This window comes from Hibiscus syriacus, unplaced genomic scaffold (genome assembly GCF_006381635.1).
Source record: "Hibiscus syriacus cultivar Baekdansim isolate YM2019G1 unplaced genomic scaffold, ASM638163v2 tig00111402_pilon, whole genome shotgun sequence".
Lineage (NCBI taxonomy): Eukaryota > Viridiplantae > Streptophyta > Magnoliopsida > Malvales > Malvaceae > Hibiscus > Hibiscus syriacus.
This window is the reverse complement of record NW_024063082.1, coordinates 1847468-1869795: the sequence shown is the minus strand read 5'-3', so window position 1 is coordinate 1869795 and position 22328 is coordinate 1847468. Positions and strand designations below refer to the sequence as shown.

Genomic DNA, 22328 nt, shown 5'->3' with positions numbered 1-22328 from the left:
TCCAGGAATTTTGGTTGTAAGTTTATAATTTTGCACTAAGGTGAGAATCCAAATACATTGGAGGATTTTGCATTCCAAGTAAAAATTTGCTTACATAGTTGATGAAGTAAGGCATTCAAATGCAAAATGGTACGTATAAGAAAACATTGAGTTGCTTATCCAACATTCTATATGAATTATTTACAGTTTGGTATTTATAGTGACCTTTTCAAAGGAATATCATGCATGTCAATAACGAATGCGGAAGTAGCAACAAAAGCTCCACCGACAGCTCAAATGGTTGCAGAAGCTCTAGCCGGAGATTTAGAATGGCGGGCCACAAATGACTCTACAAGTGGATTCACAAGATGCGGAGCTTCATCCTGCATGCACATCCATAATACTAAGAAGAAAGAAGACATCCACAACAAAATCATATTTGTTAACGGGAAAACCCGTTGAACCATGCTTCCTTCCTTACACTGCCTTTAATCAATGACAAACCAGCATGTTTTAACTATTTCTAGGCTAAATGGTCGAGGAAAATTAAGAAGGAAAAAAAGGTCCAGAAATCTTGAAAGTGGTTGTACTTAAAGAGTACTTTGACATGTAGATTTTATTGGAGCTTAATTCTCATTGTCACTCTTCAAGTGTGTCAATATACCGTTGCATACATCCAGATCAGCTTGTCTGCCCACATGCACATGTGCGTGTGCATGAGAGAGAGAGACAGAGAGAGAGACCTGAGGGCAGTGGCCAACATTAGGGAGGACAACAAAGTCTTCTACAGTGTCAAAATTCCCGTAGGCTCTTCCAAGCTCGATGCTTTCCCATGGATCCTTGTCACCCCATGCTATCAAGACAGGGCATTGCAAAAAGTGGAAAAACAAGAAACATAAACCTAAGCTATCAAAATAACATTAGAATGGATGGGAACGAAGAAAGTGGATGAGAAATCAGTTTAATAAACTCACTTTAACCTGCGGCAGTAATTCCTCGGGCAGGGGGCCACCCGAGTAGCATATGAACTCAAGAAAAACATCAACCGCACCAGGCTCGAGTCCTGGATGCAGGATAATCTAAACTAGTTCATCAGTCACTTGAGGGGTGTCATGGTAACACTGAAATGCAACACAAGAAGCAATTATCAACCGGTAGCTATGCAGCAAAATGTCCGTAGAAACATCCAACTTTTGATTCCAAGTCTTGGTTGTAGGGCCAAGGTCAGATGCTCGAACCTCATTACATCTAGACATGCTAACTTACCCAGCTCATATAAAAAGATTAATTCGTTTCTTACAAAAACCACCACAAAAGATTACCTGGCAAAGAATACTTCTAACAGACTCCGGTGTGGCGACGGATCTGAAGAAAGCTTTGCCCACTGCAGTGTTCCTGCAAAGACATCATAGCTGCCTACAAAACCAATATAGCTATTGCAACACTCTAAACCTTGGCTTGAAAAAATTAAAAATGCTTCCATATCATTGTTACCTAAGCAAACTCTGAAATGATGCGATGAATGGTCTTCCGAACCATGGCTGTTTTTTTGACATGAAGCATGTGCAGAGATATATTTAATAGGAATAAACCCCTACAGATCTCCGGATATGTGACTGCTGCTTGAAGACCAACCAGTCCTACACGAAGACCCCCAATTATTTTGACTGGCATATTAATGTTATAAATAATCTATACAAAATAGAAGTTTTGCTTGTTCAGAAATGTTTAATATTAGATGAATTAAAACACTAACAAGGGTTACCTCCACTAGAGTTAAAAATAAAGAATGCTTTGTCTTTAACCACACTGCTACAGAAATCATTCAGTTGGGAAGCCCAAGTTTCAAATATATAGAATGAGTCCCCAACCTCACCAGGACTTGGCTTGTCCGAGTATCCGTAGCCGATAAGATCAATAGCATACCCTATGCGATTTAGCTAGAACAGGAATGTTTTTCCTCCAATGATCACTGCAGTAACTAGTAAGCAAGAAATCACACGAACTGAGAATTAAGTATGCAAATATGGAAGGAAGTTACTAAAAGGACACTCTCGGACATTCATACACCAATTGCTTGATTAAGAATATTGTTATACCTCCGGAGAAAAACCCTCTGGAGAATACCAAATCTCTACTAACAAAGACCTACGGAGGACCATACTCTCTGAGTGGAGTCTCCAGAAGTTCTCCGGAGATCCCATGTCATCCTAGAATCCACCCTTTGCGGGATTGCTATCCTTATCCCTATTGAGTTCTCATCTAAATCACTCGTCTTCTCTCCCAGGCCACTTCTCTCCTGTCGAGATCCATTTGTTCCCATCAACAAGTATATAAACGTTTGAACAGAAGCCAGAAGCAATAATACCAACAATCTACCCTAAGATCGAAAAGTTTTACTGGACAATAGTAACACTAACATCTCAGATTCCTTTTCTATAACATCGCTGAATAAGAGAAACATCAATTCTTTTCTGTACTACAGTACTTGGAACAAAAATAAAAAAGAAATCCACATGCATGGTATGGAAATGAAAAAAAAACACACACACACAACTATTTTGATCAGTTTTGGCAATTAATATTCACAGAAATTACATGTTTCCTATGAAGATAAAGTTTTCAATTATGCAGACCTATTTGCTCCAAAACCATGAACTAAAACCAAGGGAGGCCCTGAGCTGTAACCCCTCATACCGATAAGGATAACCCGATCTGATCTGGAGTGTCACATTAAGGTCACCGGAGCGACCCACTGTAAAAATAACGGAAAATTTAAAACTTTTCTTAAAACTTGTAAACTCATAAAATCATTTATGAGTACAAAATAAAAGTTATCAATATTCGAAATAAAACAGATTTTCAAACTCGTATATAAAACAAAATACAATTACATGCCCCATAATCACATGAATCGTACTCTGCAAACAACGCCGGACGAACTTCCTTACTGAAGTCGATAGTTGCACTGGTACAATTCTTTTAACCTGCAATGTTGAGTAATAGAGCGAGTTTCGGAAAACTCAGTAATACAGAACTACCAGATGATGCAGATGAACATGCAGATACATATAAATATATATTTCCTTATTGTTTCTAAACATTTACAGATTTTTATGTTGAGCAGAGATCTTACTGATATTTCAGATGGTAACGGACAATGAGCTTTCAGTTCAGAGAAATATTTCGAATGACTGAGTTCAGGAGATTAGAATAGGTTTTCTAGTGTGTTCCCGTAAAACCAATAAAAAGATACAGATCTTTTAAAACATATATATATATATATATATATACCCCTATCCTTTCACAATCTATTTGTGTAGGTTCCCCAGAACTATACAGCCAACTCACACAACCTGTAAGGCCATGAGCACAAAGCCGAGGAACCTGTAGAAATACTTCCTTCAACAACCCCCCAATTAAAACATTTTTCGTCCGTAAATGGAGATATCAGAAATCAAAACAGAATTCATAACAGATATCAGAACAGAATCCAGATCAGAAATCAGAACAGAATTCAGGTCATGTATCATAACAGAATTCAAGTCGGAAATCAGATAAAATATTTATATGATTAGGGAACACACCAGAGTTTACATATATTATTCATAGGTACTGGATAATCTTAGCAGGCAGAGAAACACCGATCTTTAGTATACCGATAAAATGTCAGAATTTAGAATCACTATTGGAAAAGTTCATTAACTGACGAAATCATCAGTTATTCAGAATGTGAATTATCATGATCATATCTTATTCGGACATTTTTCAGAAGTTGTACGTAATCAGAAGGGTATTCAAAATCCTTTACATCCATGTCAATTGATCGGATAATCGAACAACTTGAGAACGAAGATTCAGAATCTTAATAATCTATGTCGACTGGTCAATTCATTTTCTTTCTAGGGTATTTACTCTTTAATACCACAAATTCTTGTCCATAGATCATCTTCAGAATCATCGCTGAATAGATCTTCTTCAGAATCATCGCTGAATAGATCTTCCAATGGTATTTATTTCATTTCCAAGCTTCCACGATATCATGAAATACTGAATTTCTTGATTTGTAGTTCATGTTCCATAAGGACAATACATCTTATAAACTCATTAGAATTTTCAGACTTATCCAATTTACTTACTTAATCCTCAGTCATTGATGTTACCTAGTTCATTTAACAGTCATGTTCATTCCAGTTACTTCGGGATTTTCCAGAGTAATTCAAACGTTCCTGAATTTCAGACACATGTTGTACTTATATTCCATTCCATTTGGTCTTCGTGGTTTATTTGTCGAACAAATGTCCAATTCTTAGTACTGAATGAGATCCAGAGTTGAGCTAAGCTGAATACATCCAAAATTTATCATCGAGTCACACTTGAGAAAACGAACACGCATTCTAGTAATATCTATGCCATTCAGGTACTGACATAGCTTTAGAGTTGATCTACTCACTTAAATTATGTTCTATTACTTTTAAAGGTAATCCAACACCCATGCTTATTTGGATTACTTAATTAATCCAAGACATTTACTTAGTAAAGGCCATAAGGGTATTTTGGTCATTTTGGTGTTTAATTTTATTCCAATCATTACAGAGCTCAATGATATCCCATCATTCCTGAGCTTGGTGATATTTTTGGATCATTTCCATTACAGGGGTATTTTGGTCATTTTACAGATTTAGTGTATTTTAATCCTTTTATTCCGTCCGATCTTACTATTAAATTCAATCTTATCATTTATTTTAGTCCTTTCGAATAATTCTGACAACATAATACCCGACAAAACTCTCGAGATAATGTTCTCGAGTTTTTTATTTCGCGATATAACGTACTCTCAAGATTAATTGCTCAAATAGGGCGAATTGCACAGTGTTGGTCGTAGGTCGCCATGCACTCCGGGCGACCTACGGCGTAGCAGCTTCAAAACGATCAAAGATCGAATTAACGTCGCATGAATTAACGTCGCATGGGACATGCACAACCCAAAACATAGGTCGCCATGCCCTTCGGGCGACCAAGGAGGTTGCCATGCACTCTGGGCGACCAAGGAGGTCGCCATGCACGCCCCGCGACCTTGTCTTTGGCCATACTCCCCGCTGCATGCTCGCCTGCTCCCCACTGCATGCTCGCCTGCTCCCGTTGCTCCATACACCTTTATTCGCTGCATTATTGCAGCATAATTTTCGCTGCTTCATGCATCAATTATTGCTGCAATCCACGAGAATCAACGGCTCGTGATTCTTCAATTATTGGTGCATGGAAGCCGACCCTTTAATATATAGGGGATATGATATGGGGTTAAGGAAGCATAAGAAAGAAAGGGAGAAGTGTGTCGAGAGAAAGGAAAGGAATAAGAGGAAGAAGAAGAAATAGAGTCCGGCAAGCAAACATCGAGGTAAATTTTCATTTTATTTTATTTAAATTAGTTTATTATTTTAAATTATTAGTTTGTTAGTTTAGGGTTAGGGTAAAAAATTTACTTAATTAGTTAGTTTGTTAGTAGTTAGTTATATATAAAAATATGTAATTAGTTTGTGTTAGTTAAATAGTTAAGTTGCCATATGATTTGTTGAATTTATATTATATAAAAAATTTAGTTAATTAGTTTTTTAGTAGTGAATTATAATTAAAAAATCGTTTATTAGTTTAAGTTATATTAAAGAATAGTTTATTAGTTGAAGTTATATTAAAGAATAGTTTATTAGTTGTTTAAAGAAAATTCATGTTTAAGTTATATTTTAAAAAGTTTAGTTTGTTACTTTATAAGTTTATTATATTATAAGTTATTATATTAAATTTTTTTGTTGGGTTGTAAATTAGTTAGTTACTTAACATTAGATTATATTAAATGATTTTTTAAGTATTGTTGTTTAATTCTTTTACAGATTCATTCCAATGGCTGACCAAATTCCACTGCTGAGACTTGACAATGAACATATTTCAAGTCATTTGGGAATAATGGTGAAAAAAATATTTGTTTAATGAATTATAATTAATAAATATTTGAATATTATTTTATGGTGATTGTGATAAATGTTTTGCATTATTTAATTGTAGGAGGACGAGCAGCGAGTCCTTCGTCTTCGGCTACATAAAGTGCCCAAGCCACACCCATTGATAGAAGAAAACTTGCAAGAGGCTGGATTTTGGTATGTAACATTTGTGCGAGATTACAAGTTGGTCCCAGGTTTGATCAGTGCGTTGATTGAACGTTGGAGACCAGAAACGTACACGTTTCATTTGCCGTGTGGCGAATGCACGATAACTTTGGAGGATATGGCAATGCAACTCGGGGTCCAAACTAATGGAATGCAGGTGGTAATGTCACATGAGTTTAAAAATGTGGCACAACTTTGCAACTTGTTTCTTGGGAAAGCACCCGTACCACCAGAGTGTAGAGGGTGGCAGGTGAGGTTGTCATGGTTGAAGAATGAATTTCAACTTCAACCAAATAGTACGGAGCAGAAAATTATATATGCAACACGAGCATATATATTACAGTTGATTGGGGGAATTTTGATGTCTGATAAATCCGGTAGTTATGTTCACACTCAATATCTTCTTTTTTTAACAAATTTTGAGAATTGTAAGCAATATAGCTGGGGTTCGACGATATTGGCGTTCTTGTATCGTGAGATGTGCAAGGCGTCATTAGTCGTGAATGATAATAATACAACAGAAATTGGTGGATGTCTGTTGCTGCTACAATCATGGGCTTGGCATAGACTTCCATTTTTAACACCGATTAGTCGGACAGCGGTTGACTTTCCACTTGCCGGAAGGTAATATGAATCCTCTATTTTAATATAAAATATTAATTAGAAAAAAATTATTTTGATTAAAATTATTGAACAAAATGTCTCTATTTTTGTTTTGATTGATATACAGATGGAGGCATAAAATTGAAGGCACGGGGTTGATGCACAACAAGATTAAAGAGTTCAGGCTGAAGATCGACATTAAGGCCAAAAAGGAGGTATGTATAATATGTATTTTTTAATTATTATTTAAATTAACTATATTATTTGATTTAAATCAATTTTATTGTTTTTGTAATTTTACAGTTTAATTGGAGACCATACATGAATGAAGAATTATTTGCGTTGATACCACACGATATTTTAGATGGGTTTCAATATTGGTGTGCTGTAACACCATTGATCAATTTTGCTTTTGTTGAGATCCAATTTGGGGATAGAGTACTGAGGTAATTCCACTTCCACCAACCTATTCCGCGGAGTCCATGGGATCATGACCTCCTCTAAAACTTAGATGGTCGTCGTCCGGTGAATTGGGTTGAGACGCATGACGACCTGCACAGATTTGATGGTCGTCATAAAGAAGGCATTAATTGGGTTGATAAGCATGCAACCTACATTAATGCTTGGAATAATAGGGCTTCATTCATGCCAACTCTTGACGCCATTCAAGATGACAACTTTAATTTTGAAACTTCGGCTTACCTTGCTTATTTTTTGGATAATGGAAAGTCGTTCCTCACAACAATGACAGAGAGGCGATAATTTTTGAGGTTTAAGAAAAGATTTGGTAAAGCTGAATACTCTTTACCGAGTGGGAGTGGGAGTTCATCTCTACAACCTGAAGCGGAAATGACCGATGTGGATAATAGCGCACCACAACAGTTCGACGATGCGGGATCGTTGCATCACGCAGTTGATGATTCTACTATCCCGACATACATACCAGAGTTTGTGCAGCCTGAGGCACCCATCTATTCTCCTACGTTTTCGTCGACGTATGACTTTGAACACATGGCAGTTCAAATGCCCCCAATGAATGAGGAGGATGGGTACAATACTCCTGAGCAATCACAACGGCCACAACGTATCAGACGTCCGCCCCGACATTATCATTCAACAACACCCCGGCATCGACAACAATTGTAAACTCGTTTGCTATTTATTACAAATTATATATTGAAATTAGACTAGTTTTTTAACCTTAACAATAAATCATTATTAATAATAATTTAGTCATAATATTTTATATATATTAACTTAAAAAAATTTATATCATACATTTTAAATATATTTTATTATTAACTTAATTTAAAAATATTTTATTTTTTATTTAAAAATATATATTAAATAATATTTTAAATCATTAGTATCAAATAATTAAATATTAATAATAAATCATTATTAATAATAATTAGTAAATCATTAGTATCAAATCATTAAATATTTAAAAATCATTAATAAATTCGACTATGTATAAATTTAAACTCGAGTAGTCCACACTTGTACACTCATTTGTTATTATTCTATAATTATTAGTAATAATTATTAAATCATTAGTATTAAATCATTATTATAAAATAATTACTAAATAATTACTATTAAATCATTATTATCATTATTATTATTAAATCATTATTATAATGATTATTACTAAATCATTATTATAATGATTATTATCAAATCATTACTAAATCATTAAATTATTAAATATTTAAATCATTATTAAATCATTATTATAATGATTATTACTAAATCATTATTATACTGATTATTATCAAATCATTACTATAATGATTATTATCTAATCATTACTAAATCATCAAATCTATCATAATCGAATCAAAATGTCCAACCCTAATTATATAGTGTTTTTACTGATATAAACCAATTTTGTTTACCTTTGGGTGATTGTATCCAACGTTTAAAATGATGGGGAAAGTCTATTTTTTAAAAGGTTTGGTTCATTGACGGATTGAAGAAGAAAGTGAAAAGAGTTTTGAATGTTGTAATAATAATATGACCAAGGTGGTTGTGTCGGTAAGATTGGTCACCGACCAATCCTTCTTACTGGTGAGACTAGAGACAAGATTGGTTCATTAAATATTAAATTCATTATTAAATTTATTATTAAATCATTATTTAAATTATTATTAAATCATTTTTATGGTTAATTGAACCACACATCCATTCAAATCTGTTCAAGTCCTCGAATTATAAATGTCATATCAATTAGGTCCCTCTATTTAAAAACTCTGGTGGAATAGTTTATCGACAAAAATTACATAAATTCAAATTAAATCATTATTATTATCAAATCATTAAATATTAATAATAATTTCATTATTACTAATCATTACTATCAAATCATTAAATATTAGTAATAATTTCATTATTACTAATCATTACTATTAAATCATTAAAAAATAATAATAATTTCATTATTACTAATCATTACTATCAAATCATTAAATATTAATAATAATTTCATTATTACTAATCATTACTATCAAATGATTAAAAATTAATAATAATTTCATTAATATTAGTTATGTAACGAAAATGGCGTTAATTGAACCACACATAATCCGGATAAATACATAGAAATACATATATGATTACTAATGATGAGGCCTATATCTTGGTAAATTAGGACAATTTTTTTTGAATGGCCTTCACCCCTACATAATCCGCATCTCTTTGCTTGACCTCTCTCTCTAGCATGGAAATCCATACTGGTATGAATTCGAGTGGACTCAGGTCGACCCCTTGGACTTCTGCGAAGCATTGGATTTGGTAGCCATTCATCATGATCCTTTTTGGGCCAATATGATTCATTCGGGATCTGTTTGAACGCATATCTGTAGACATTTAATACCCTACGTAGGTGGAAGCATTCATCAATATAAGTGTATGCGCTTACACCAGTATACATACATGCAGCGACTGCATGAGCACATGGATATTTCCATGCCTGAAAACGACTACAATCACACCATTTGAGTCGTAAATCAACTCTAAATGTTTGGTCTTCTCCTCCGACGTTACGGCGTATGCACGACACGACAAAAGTATGACCAACTCGGTCGAAATTATGAACAACCATTGATGTTGACAATCGCTCATTTGCTTCCATTGATTCCACCACTGTAGGAGCCCAAGTTTTACCTCTATTTATGAGACTCTCAATTTCCTTGCCTTTGTCCGACCAAACTTTAGCCAATCTAAAGTACGTCTCTTTCACCACACTCGCTATTGGGAGATGGCGTGTACCTTTTAGTACCGAATTAATGGCCTCAGCAAGGTTTGTGGTCATATATCCGTATCTCCGACCTTCATCGTATGCTTGCGACCATTTTTCCCGCGGTATTTTTGAAGCCCACTTCCAAACACGCTGATCATCGTAAAATGCCTTCAAATTCTCCAATCTCTTGTCAAAATTTGGTCGACGTAGCTCGTATCCTGTTCCATAATATATTGTGTTAAACCGCAATTAAAAAAACCACGTAAAAATGCACAAATATGTTAAATAAAACTTACCCATGCTGACTATCTCGCTACGAATATGTGCGTTATGAAACTGGTCGATACTATTCTTGCCAATATGACGGATACAAAATGTCGGATATGCATACGGAGGTATCCAACGACTTCCTGGTCTTTCAATTGCCGCCAAAATACCCGTTCCTCTATCGGATATCAAGCAAACTCCATCTTCACGAATGACATATTGAAGTAGATTGGTCAGAAAGAAATCACAAGCCTCTGTTGTCTCTCCTTCAACAATGGCGAATGCAATTGGGAAGATATTTCGCTCACCATCTTGAGCAACTGCCATCAAAAGTACATGCCTATATTGACCATACAACCACGTACCATCTACTTGGATCATACGTTTGCAAAATGAAAATCCTTCAATACATGCCTTGAATGCCCAAAATAGTCTATGAAATATTTTCTTCCCTGCCAGAAGTTGGCCTTCTTCTTCATATGCGGCCATGGTTTGAGACTTCACTATGGTTCCTAGGATAAATCGCTTCATTACTTGTAGCAAATGTGGTAGCTCATTGTACGATGTATCCCAATCTCCATACGTCAGCTTCATTGCCTTCATTTTCGCATTCCACACCTTGCCATATTTTACTTGATATCCAAATTGGCTTCGAATAGATGCAGCTAACACTAAACAAGATATCCTTGGATCCTTTTCAACCATCGCCTTCACGTATTCACATATCACATCGGAGTCCAATAGTTGGTGGTCTTGTTCGATGGAGTTTCTCAAACATGTGTGCGGACCATTCTACCTCGTGATGACCCAAACATCGTGCCTTTGATTTTTCGACACTCTGATATTCCACTTGCACTCTGGGCCATATTTTACACACTTCGCGTATATGGTTTTATGGTTAGACTCTGTAACATGGACATCAATATGGCATTTGATGCAATACTCTTTAATCGCCAGCGTAGCTTCATTTTTTCCTCTGAATTGTACCCCAACTAAAAATTCACCAGAATTATCGAATGATTCAGTCATTTGGTACGGAGGTAAATGTGGCATGTTTGGAAATTCAGGTTCCCTCATCGCATCATAGTCTATCTTGTACATGTGAGGAGTAGCTTCATACGGTGCCGGAACTTCATCAATTACACCTCCACCAAAAATATTTTCGTCGCCGCCCAAAACGAGTTCTTCGGTTTCTTCATCTTCGCTTGAATCATCATGAATTTCTCCCCATCGATTTTCAGCGTCAATATCAACAACCAATTCTGGTATGTTTCTCGTCTCATACTCTTCTGCTGCAGATGTCCCCCGGACTTCATTTACACTTTCCAATAGTGCCATAAAACTGTTCGAGAACCTGTATGTCGGCTCCTCAAACTAACTATATAAAGCCATTTCAGATGGATTTTGAGCCACACCTCTTGATGACCCAGGAACATCACATATGTTATGCACATCAACAAATAACTCAATAATTGCTATATTGGTTGACTCATGTAATCCAACCATGGTTCCAATATCATCATCTTCTTCAAGTGGAACTGCAATATATTTGACTGGGTTGGGGCATATCATAAACCTATACCTCAAACCATCAACTGCAACTCGAATTTTTCTTTCTATCTTATGCTTCATTTCTATAAATGTGATGTCTTTTTTGAACATCATATTTATTGGTTTTTCAGACTGAAAAACTACTCCGACCTCATTTTCCATAATCTGTCCATTATAATGGACAATCGTAAAAAAGTTGTTGCTCATTTCCTTTCATTTCTTTTCCTTTCTTTTCCTTTCTTGTTTCTTTCTTCGAATCAATATGTACGTGGGAAAATGTTGTGGAATAATGCTCTGTACGTGTAAAAAAATTATTTCTTTAAACAACAATAAATTAATAAATTAAATTTATATAATCTAATATATTATAATATAACTTAAACTAATAAACTATTTGTTGAAACATTTTAATATTTCGATATAACAAATTAAGTTAAATGGATTTTAAGATTTTCCAAATGATTTTCTAAGTATATTCGATATAACTATTCGAATATCAAAACATTACTCCAAATATTTCAAAAATCATTTTTGATCCTTACTTAAGTGTAAAATTAAGTTTTAATCATAAAACAATTTCAAAATAATTTTACAAAGTATTTCGAACCAATTCAAAGCCAAAAATTCCAGATTGCTCAGAGGGAACCGATTCCCCCCATAGGAGGAACCGATTCCCCCTGAATGGTTTGGCTCCGAGATTTCCAGAATGCTCGGAGGGAACCGATTCCCCCCTGTTCAACGGTCGAAATATTTGAATTTTACACTTAGGGAACCGATTCCCTATGAGAGGGAACCGATTCCCCCCACGCTCTAAGATGTTTTATTAAATGTTTTCACACTAAAACGGCTATAATATCTTCTCTAATTATCCCCAACGTTCAGAAGTGATCCAAGGTGTATTTAAGCAAGCTTAGAAGCCATTGATCAAAAACAAGAAACATCAAGCAACTAGAATCAAGAGAGAATCAAAGAGAAAGCATCAAACCTCAAGTTTGAGCATTTCAAGCCCATTTTCATTCAATATTCATTTTGCTTTCAAGAACACTTTTTGTGCTCAATTGTATTCATCTTTGAGTGTTATTTTCTTTGTTCTAGAATTGTGCAAACATCTTACCTTGTGAGGTTTTCTTGTAAGTTTGCAAATTTGTAATCTTCTCTTTGAGAAAAGAGTGTTCTCAAGAGTTGGGGTATACTCTTGAGGGAATTGTAAGGTTATCTCTTTGGCCTCAAAAAGAAAGAACAAATTAGTGAATTTGTTGGAAAATCCTTAGTGTGGATAGCTAAGGTAGTGGACGTAGACTTTGTTTGAGAAAGTCGAACCACTGTAAATCGCTGTGCAATTACTTTAAATTTTTCTGCAAAAGCTTCCACAAAATTTTTATTGCCAATTCACCCCCCTCTTGGCCAATTTCGTCATTCGATTAACTCAACACTATTTCTTTATTATAATATAATTTAGTTAAAATAACAAACTAACAAACTAATTAAGCACTAATTAACTTTTTTAATATTTTAACTTAAACTTCAACAAACAACCTAATATACGTTTAAACACACTAACAAATTAATTAAATATTTTTTACATTTAATAACTTAAACTAAGAAACTAATTAACTAATTTTTTATATAATCTAATATATAACTTAAACTAACAAATTAATATAATATAACTTAAACTAACAAACTACTAATTATATACTAACAAACTAATTAACTAAATTTCTGTTTTACCCTAAACCCTAAACTAACAAACTAATTATTTCATAATTTCATATTAATAAACTAAATTAAACAATTAAAAATTACCTCACGAACGATGTTTGAGCCTTTATCTCCCTTTCCTCTTATTCTTCTTTTCATTTCCTTTTCTTTCTCTCGCCAAATTTTTTTTTCTTTCTTATGATTCTACCATAAACCCCTCATATCCAATATATAATGATCTTTGCACGGTTGGTAAACTGCAATCAATTTGAGCTGTATAATTCACGTTGAAGGCTGTAAATTTTTCAACCGTTGAATGCTGCAATAATACAACACTAATTGCATTTATTTCATGCATAGAGCCTAAGAACATCAAAGAAGCATTAAAAGATGAACATTGGATTATGGCTATGCAAGAAGAATTAAATCAATTTGAGAGAAGTAAAGTATGGACATTAGTTGAAAGGCCTAGTAATAAATCTACTGTAGGTACTAGATGGGTTTTTAGAAATAAACTTGATGAAAGTGGTAATATAGTGAGGAACAAGGCTAGACTTGTTGCTCAAGGCTATACTCAAGAAGAAGGCATAGACTATGATGAAACATACGCTCCCGTAGCTAGGATGGAAGCAATTAGAATGTTATTAGCATTTGCATATTTCAATGAATTTAAATTATATCAAATGGATGTTAAAAGTGCATTTTTAAATGGTTTTATAAAAGAAGAAGTGTACGTGGAACAACCTCCAGGTTTTGAAGATTCAAATTTTCCGGATCATGTTTTAAAATTGACAAAAGCTCTTTATGGTTTAAAACAAGCTCCTAGAGCTTGGTATGAAAGATTGTCAAATTTTTTAATTGAAAAAGATTTTTTAAAAGGAAAGGTTGACACTACATTGTTTTTAAAGAGAAAAGGTAAAGATTTATTAGTAGTTCAAATTTATGTTGATGATATAATATTGGTTCTACTAATGATGTTCTTTGCCAAGAATTTTCTAAGCTAATGCAAAGTGAGTTTGAGATGAGCATGATGGGGGAGCTCTCATTTTTCTTGGGACTCCAAATCAAGCAAAGAAAGATGGCATCTTCATTAATCAAGCTAAGTACGTCAAAGATATGCTCAAGAAGTTTGGACTGGAAAATGGGAAACCTCATAACACTCCAATGAGCTCTTCAACAAAGCTTGACTTAGATGAAGGAGGTAAATGTGTAGATGTTAAATTATATAGGTCAATGATTGGCTCTTTGCTTTATCTAACTGCAAGTAGACCGGACATTATGTTTAGTGTTTGCTTATGTGCTAGATTTCAATCATGTCCTAAGGAATCACATTTACTAGCTGTTAAGAGAATCTTTAGATACCTTAAGGACACTTCTAGTTTAGGACTTTGGTATCCTAGAGACTCTAGCTTTAGCTTGCATGCTTTTTCTGATGCGGATTATGGAGGATGCAAATTAGATAGGAAAAGCACCTCCGGTACTTGCCAATTCCTTGGAAATATGCTGATTTCTTGGTTTTCAAAGAAACAAAATTGTGTTGCATTATCTACCACTGAAGCCGAATACATTTCAGCTGGTAGTTGTTGTGCACAAGTTTTATGGATGAAACAACAACTTTTTGATTATGGAATTGAAGTAGGTACTATTCCTATCAAGTGTGACAATACTAGTGCTATTTGTCTCACTAAAAATCCCATCCAACACTCTAGAACTAAGCACATTGAAATAAGACATCACTTCATTAGAGACCATGTCACTAAGGAAGATGTAGTTCTAGAATTTGTTGATACTTTGCACCAATTAGCGGATATCTTTACAAAACCCTTAGACAAGGAAAGATTTTGGACACTTAGGAGAGAATTAGGTTTGACCAACCTATCTTCACTTAGTGTTTAAAATAATTTTAGCACTTTTAATAAATCTTGAAAAATGCTTATAATTTTTGATTGCATTCTTGCTATTAGTTAGGGGGAGTTTGTGATTCTTAGTGAAAATTAATTTTATGTTCAAAAATCGATTAAAGATTAATTTAATTGTTTGAACATAATTAATGTTTGATATATGAGTTGCCAATACTACTAGAAAAGATTAATTTAGCATTTTGTGCTTAAAAAATCGGATTTTAGCATTTTTGTGCAGAGGGAATCGATCCCCCCCTGAGGGAACCGATTCCCCATTTGAAGGGGAACCGATTCCCCCCACAGGGGAATCGATACCCCCTGGGGTTCTGCTAAAATCGGGCAGAATAACCCCAAATCTCAAAAACCCTCATTTTATTATCTCTTCCGCCGTTCTCACCTCCTACACCCTCAAATCTCCATTTTTGTCTCAAATCGACGATATTAATCGGAATTTACTTCATATATCATCTTCTAAACCTGTTGAAATCATTAAAGTCGTGCAAACAACATCTAAATCCCCTCAATCTTCATCTTTCAAGGTAATTTTTCTAAACTCTTTATTTCATTATTTTTGAACATAGGATTAGTTTTAATTAGTTCTAGGTTGAAATAGTGATCGGGCATTGATTATTTAGTGATTAGAAACTAGATGTTACAACTAATTTCATCAAAAACACAAGAATTTTTCAAATTTTTTTTTTCGAAATAAAAAAAAATGTTATTTTTCAAATTATTGTGTTTTGATTAAATTATATTGTTGTTATGAAAAACTATACATATATTGTTTCTCAAAACCATATTTTTCAAAAGTTTTTCAAAAACTTTGCCCATTAGGATTGATTTAGAGAATCTTGAAATATTGAGGACTCATTTGAGTTTTGGGATTAATTGAATTGCATACATTTGTTTTAAAATTGCAGGTTATTCTATCTATTCCGATTTCCTTCACCATGTCAAATCCTAAACGTCCTAGGTCTTCATCTAGTCGTTCTAGTCGTCAACCAAATCCACCTCCAAATCCTCCTTCTATTCCAATTTCTAATCCCAATCCCACTGATCCTAACTTGACTATCCAAAATTCGTGTTTCAATCATCCTGGGTCTAGAAATCACCGATATTGGTATTATCAATATTTCGATTCTTACAAAATCCGGGAAGAACGTATTCCTTCTCGTCAAGCTATGTTAGCTATCGATTTTAAATATCTTCCCATTTTACAAGAATGGAAATTTGATAAACTATTTGATCTTGAACCCATCGTTTACCATCAACTTGTTCGTATATTCTACTCTAATGCCGTATGTGTTAAAAACCAAGCTGAAACCGAAACCATAGGAATTCGTTCCTACCTTCTAGGACAATTCTTATATATTGATCCGGCATATATAGCCAATACATTTGGATTAGATAATGATGGTATTTCGAATGAAAAACAAATTTTAGGTTCTCGTTACAAAAGAAGAGATAGTGCGAGTGTCTTAGACCTACATGAGCGTTTTCTTCATCTAATGATTTCTTGGTGGTTTCGACCATCCGGAGGTCGTTATTCTACTCTTAGAGCTTTGGATCTTTGGTGGTTACATTGTTTCGAAAATCGTATTAAAATTAACCTACCTCATATTATTTTTGCTGAAATTGTTGAAACCGTAAATCTTGTTCCTAACAAGAAACACTGTTCATCTCTAGTTTACGGTTGCTTTTTGAGTAATCTGTTTTCCAAAGCTGGGCTTAGAGTTGGTCTAGATGCCATTTTTCCTCTTAAGAAACAAATAAATCTTCTTTCCTTAACGAGAGCGGGATGGGTAAAGGACACAGAAACCGGTGAATGGGTTCGTTCTTCTACTCCGGGAGCTAGTTCTTCACAAGCTCCACCCGAAGCTGACGAAGATCCCGAGTTTGAACAATTAATGAGGGATATTGATGAAGCTGAAGAAGAACCTGAACAACCCGAAGAGCAGCCCGAGGAGCAAGCACAACAAACGCATCAAATGCCTCCATATTTTCAATCCTTTATGGAGACATTCGATTTCCGATACGCTACCATGGACTCGCGCTTTTCCTCTATAGAGTCTCATTTATCCACAATGGGAGCTCAACAATTAGAGATTCTTCGGGAGATGCGTGCAAACAATGAATCAACCAACGCTCGTATCAATGAACTCACACACGAGATGGCCGCTATGCGAGCCCGTTTTCCTCCTACCGATCCGGATGCTTGATTTATGTTTAGCTTTAAAACTTTGAACAAAATGAATATTGTCTCAACATTTTGAATTGTTTGATTTTGTTGGATTTTGGATTTATGGATAGTGTGAAATTATATGTTTGGTGTTTTATTCATTTTTGCATCATTTACATTATCATTAGCAATATGACCAATTTTGCCATATCACATTATTTATGAATATTGATTTATGAAATTAATGGCTAACCTCTCTTTTGATTGTGATCTTAGCAGCTTAAGCTTATAATTAATAAATCAATTGGCTAAATGATTTTCAAAACCTTGTTTTACAATGTCTTTTTGATTTAACAAAAAGGGGGAGAAGAATAAGTTTTAAATGTTTTACATGATAAATTTAAGAAGTGTTAAAATAAGGGGGAGTGATTTCAAAAATCTTAAAATTACTAAAATGTTTTGTTATATCAAAAAGGGGGAGATTGTTGAAACATTTTAATATTTCGATATAACAAATTAAGTTAAATGGATTTTAAGATTTTCCAAATGATTTTCTAAGTATATTCGATATAACTATTCGAATATCAAAACATTACTCCAAATATTTCAAAAATCATTTTTGATCCTTACTTAAGTGTAAAATTAAGTTTTAATCATAAAACAATTTCAAAATAATTTTACAAAGTATTTCGAACCAATTCAAAGCCAAAAATTCCAGATTGCTCAGAGGGAACCGATTCCCACCATAGGAGGAACCGATTCCCCCCTGAATGGTTTGGCTCCGAGATTTCCAGAATGCTCGGAGGGAACCGATTCCCCCCAAGGGGGTACCGATTCCCCCCTGTTCAACGGTCGAAATATTTGAATTTTACACTTAGGGAACCGATTCCCTATGAGAGGGAACCGATTCCCCCCACGCTCTAAGATGTTTTATGAAATGTTTTCACACTAAAACGGCTATAATATCTTCTCTAATTATCCCCAACGTTCAGAAGTGATCCAAGGTGTATTTAAGCAAGCTTAGAAGCCATTGATCAAAAACAAGAAACATCAAGCAACTAGAATCAAGAGAGAATCAAAGAGAAAGCATCAAACCTCAAGTTTGAGCATTTCAAGCCCATTTTCATTCAATATTCATTTTGCTTTCAAGAACACTTTTTGTGCTCAATTGTATTCATCTTTGAGTGTTATTTTCTTTGTTCTAGAATTGTGCAAACATCTTACCTTGTGAGGTTTTCTTGTAAGTTTGCAAATTTGTAATCTTCTCTTTGAGAAAAGAGTGTTCTCAAGAGTTGGGGTATACTCTTGAGGGAATTGTAAGGTTATCTCTTTGGCCTCAAAAGAAAGAACAAATTAGTGAATTTGTTGGAAAATCCTTAGTGTGGATAGCTAAGGTAGTGGACGTAGACTTTGTTTGAGAAAGTCGAACCACTGTAAATCGCTGTGCAATTACTTTAAATTTTTCTGCAAAAGCTTCCACAAAATTTTTATTGCCAATTCACCCCCCTCTTGGCCAATTTCGTCATTCGATTAACTCAACACTATTTCTTTTATAATATAATTTAGTTAAAATAACAAACTAACAAACTAATTAAGCACTAATTAACTTTTTTAATATTTTAACTTAAACTTCAACAAACAACCTAATATACGTTTAAACACACTAACAAATTAATTAAATATTTTTTACATTTAATAACTTAAACTAAGAAACTAATTAACTAATTTTTTATATAATCTAATATATAACTTAAACTAACAAATTAATATAATATAACTTAAACTAACAAACTACTAATTATATACTAACAAACTAATTAACTAAATTTCTGTTTTACCCTAAACCCTAAACTAACAAACTAATTATTTCATAATTTCATATTAATAAACTAAATTAAACAATTAAAAATTACCTCACGAACGATGTTTGAGCCTTTATCTCCCTTTCCTCTTATTCTTCTTTTCATTTCCTTTTCTTTCTCTCGCCAAATTTTTTTTCTTTCTTATGATTCTACCATAAACCCCTCATATCCAATATATAATGATCTTTGCACGGTTGGTAAACTGCAATCAATTTGAGCTGTATAATTCACGTTGAAGGCTATAAATTTTTCAACCGTTGAACGCTGCAATAATACAACACTAATTACTGCATATAACAGCTGATTTTACGCTGCACCAATACAGCTATGATAACAAGAGTGGACAGTCTCGAAGCTATGGCATGAGGGAGTAGCTATGGCTCGAAGCTATGACACTTTGCAGCTCAAATCATGCTGCAATAATACAGCTATTACAGATGCATGCATGAGGTCTCCTGAGCAGATGTAAGAGGAATCACGCGAGGAGCAGGAGGAATAGGTTCTCCTGAGTAGCTGCAAGTGAAATCTCACGCGAGGAGAGGATTGTATGGCTACCTATCCCATGCCACGTGCATGGCCCATGCAAAGCACCAAAGCAGAGCAGCAGGGCAGAACATTGGACGCCGGGCGTGCATGGCGACCTATAAGGTCGCTGGGCGTGCATGACGACCTACCATGTCGCCTGGCGTGCATGGCGACCTACCATGTCACTGGGATGCCCTGGCGACCTACGACAACACTGTGGAAATCACCCCATTTGAGCAATTAATCTAGGGACTGCCTTATTTCGTGAAATAAAGAATTTGTGAGCATTATCTCGTTGAATTTGCCCATAATACCCCGATAAATTATTCTTCAGGTATTTACTCATTACTCGGATATTTTCAGGTCAAGTGCCTTCTCAGATTTTACAAACGAAATATCATGAATTTATCTTTACAAAGACACAATCATAATAATTAAATTTGTACTTAATCGAGTTAAGTACAAATCCTCAAAGTACTTTTTCATTCAGGGTCAACTCAGACTATTTTACCTCTCAAGGGCATTTTCGTAATTTCTTAACCAGATAATTTCGATATTAGCTCTTAACGAAAATAATATAATATAGAAATCCTATGATTAATTGCTTCCTCGATCATTCTTTGATCTTGAAATGATTCCTTAAAAGACTTCTAGTATCTAGCATAAACCCTCTTGGGGTTAAAAATCGGTTATCCATAATTTCCAAGTAAAACTAACATTTCTTATGCACATCAATAGTTTTATCAGATCAATAATTCTTTTCAGATTTATTAATCCACTTCCAGGGACAATTCTTGTCATTTGCCAATATAAGGGTAATTTTGTAATTTTACCTAATCGAAATATTCTCATAATTTATCATCTAAGTACCTTTAATGAGATAAATTATAATCTACATATCCATGGTTGATTCTTTTATCACTTAAATCTATATATCCATGGCTGATTCTTTTATCACTTAATTCCAGAACTTGTAATTTAATTCCAACTGTCATCCAATTTCTTATAATAGTCATCTGAGCCATATTCAGTTACCTACTTTCTACCGTATTCGTATCGAGTGTAGATATTCATTAATTACACATATGAGATCAAACATTTTTATTCATGCATTTACCAATATCAACATGTTCTATAAAACATAAAGAGGTAGTAAAGTATTACCTCGATTTCTGTGTAATACTGATCGACCATAAAATTCTATTCGAACGCCCTCGGTCTTGAAATCATCTTCCAATATTTCCTTGGATCCATACCAATAGAAATTACATAAAAAACGGAGCTTAATTCTGAAAAACGGATTGAATCAGATGATAAATCAGTCAAAAACAACTTACCAGGTTCGAATTTGGCGAAACCGACTTCGGATTCGGATTTAAGACGTCGAAAGCATAAAATATGACTTTTCGAAAATTTGGAATTTTTGGTCAAAATTGAAGTCAACGGGTTTGACTGGCAATTTCGAGGCCTTCGGGGTCCGAATTTTGAAATACGGACTGCAGAATCGGATTTGAAACGTCGAAAAATGTCGGGATAAGTATACTCGGTCAAAGTCAAAGGTTGTTTAATGCCCAGTCAAAGCCCGTCAAAGTTTTGGTCAACTTTGGTCAACACCGGTCAACGGTCAACGGTCAACGAGTCAACGGGTCGGGTCGGGTTTGAACCGGTCAAAACAGTTCCAAAACCAGTCAAACTGGTCATTTTTTCCTTCCCCATGTGCAGTGGCGACGCATGGGGGCGCGTGGGACGTCTTCCGGCAGCCTATAAATCACGGAAAATTTTCTAAAAATTATTTTGAGTGATTTCGAGGTACTTTCAAAGCTCAGTTCAAATTTTTGAACGGTGGAGTGCTCGATTTCAACAAATCGGAAACTTTGACCGCTTCACCTCCTCACGTGCCGCCGTCGACGGAGACCAAGGATGACACCGGCAGACTCGGAATGATGCAAGGAACACGATGGTGCGGGAGGTGTCGTAAACAGATCATCGGATCGTCGTGAATCGATGAAAAACCAACTGAAATCGAGTTATTACCAACGATACTTCTGACTGAAATTAACGACGAACGGCGACGATTCACGATGAAAGGTTTGAGGGTTTTTGTTCTTCGGTTGACAACGAACACGGTGGTGATTTCGATTCGTCGATCGGAGGTCGGACGACGAGTAGATCGAAGTTGAAAGGAGGGTTGTTGAAGAAGAAGAAAATGATAAAATCTGCAGAAAAAACATACGAGAGGGGTATAATTCATTCTTAAAGAAAAATGGGTAAACTATGAGTTTAGCCACTAAACTTCCTGCATTTCTTAAAATGGTCTGCCAACTTTATGATTTTACAATTTAATCATCAATTTCTTTT

General features: G+C 34.7%; 1 pseudogene; it reads right to left on the bottom strand.

Annotated features, from left to right (window-relative positions):
• Positions 1-3: 3 nt before the first annotated feature.
• On the bottom strand, positions 4-2689 carry LOC120161787 (annotated as a pseudogene).
• Between the last annotated feature and the right edge of the window lie 19639 nt (positions 2690-22328).